This window comes from Octodon degus, unplaced genomic scaffold, assembly GCF_000260255.1.
Source record: "Octodon degus isolate 3935 unplaced genomic scaffold, OctDeg1.0 scaffold00140, whole genome shotgun sequence".
Taxonomy (NCBI): domain Eukaryota; kingdom Metazoa; phylum Chordata; class Mammalia; order Rodentia; family Octodontidae; genus Octodon; species Octodon degus.
Window position 1 is genome coordinate 4,165,651 of NW_004524716.1, and position 1,501 is coordinate 4,167,151.

A 1,501-nucleotide genomic window follows, 5' to 3' on the forward strand; every position below is an offset into this window, starting at 1 on the left:
GGCCACTGAAGCAGGAGGTAGAACTATATTCTCCAGCTTGTGAATTGCCTTGCTTACCTGTCATGTAATGCTGTTTGCTGCAGAACTGCCAGGTGAAGATTTACTGATGTATTTGGTAAATTCAAGAGCCTTAAACCAGAAGACCTGGGTTAAATCCTGACTTTTTGAGCTTCCCCAGTTGTGAAGGTTTGAATATCCCTTCCAAAACTCATGTCGAAATTCAACTGTCATTGTAATGGCAATGAAGAGAGAACCCAAAGGGGTGGTGATGTCGGGACAACTCAGTCCTCACACCTGGGTTAATGCCGCTACTGCAGGCCTGTGCTCATTATTGCAGAAGTGGGATCCTGATTTAAAAGGATGGCTTTTTAATTTTCTCCTTGTCTTGAGAGTGCTTGCTCACAGGCCCTACCGCCATGCTGAGATACATCTCAGACACCCTTGCCAGAAGCCACAACCATACCCTTGAACTTCTGGACCTCCAGCACTGTGAGCCAAATAAACTTCTCTTTACCGATTTCCCAGTCTCCTACAGCAGCAGCAAACAGACCAGACAGCAGATTACCCTGGATGGATCACTGAGCCTCTCTGAACTGAGGGAAATGAGTCTCCCTCAGCTATAAAACAGGGGCCAGCAGCAGCGACAGCAGTGGCCAGCTCGTTCTGCCCTGCTTCCTGAGGACACACCACCTGGGAAGCCACCCACTTCTCCAAAGGCCTCTGCTCACCTTTCCCAGTGGAGTAACTTGAGAACAAAATGAAGAAACCACTGTGCTGCTCTGAGCAGAGAAAGGGTGGGAGGAGCAGAGCAGGAAGCAAGATGAAAGGAATAAATCAAGTGGCTGTGTAATTAATTTAGAATAATTTAAGCACTGAGCACTAAAAAGAAACAAAAGTGGTGACATTTAATGAATGTGTCCGTAGATATCTCACTCATTCCAGCTGTCTTTTTAAATGTCAAATCTCTCACAATTCCTTTTCCTTGCAGCTAGAAGGTGGATGCTAACAACAGCCAGCTTTGGCTTCTTCCCAGTGGGTTACCACGGGCCACTATTTCCAGAGTGGGAGGTCCTGCTAGTTGCAGGAACAAGGGACGATGCTCGGCGCTCCAGAGAGCTGGACACCGCAACTCCTCAACTCCTGGGCCCCCCACTGACTAATTCTCTTGGCTCTTCACTCACCTTTTGCTAGCAATAATCAAAAACACACAAGCTGTCTGCGCAAAGAGAAAGACAGTCCACGAGTTCTCAGGCCAGTTCCCCTGCCTCTACTGACTTTGCAGGGCTTTGAGACTTTAAGAGAAAGCCTTAGCTGAACTCCAAGGGGAGAGAAGCCAGGCTGTGGCTGCTGCAGAACTCCAGCCTCGGGAATTTCCACTCCAAGCGGGCTGGCCCTTGGGTCAGCCCTTTCTAAATACCAGACACAGCTTCAGAGACAAACCAGGGGAACAAACCAGCTGGATTTTTCACTCCTAGGGAGAACATGAAGCCACGTAGCACCA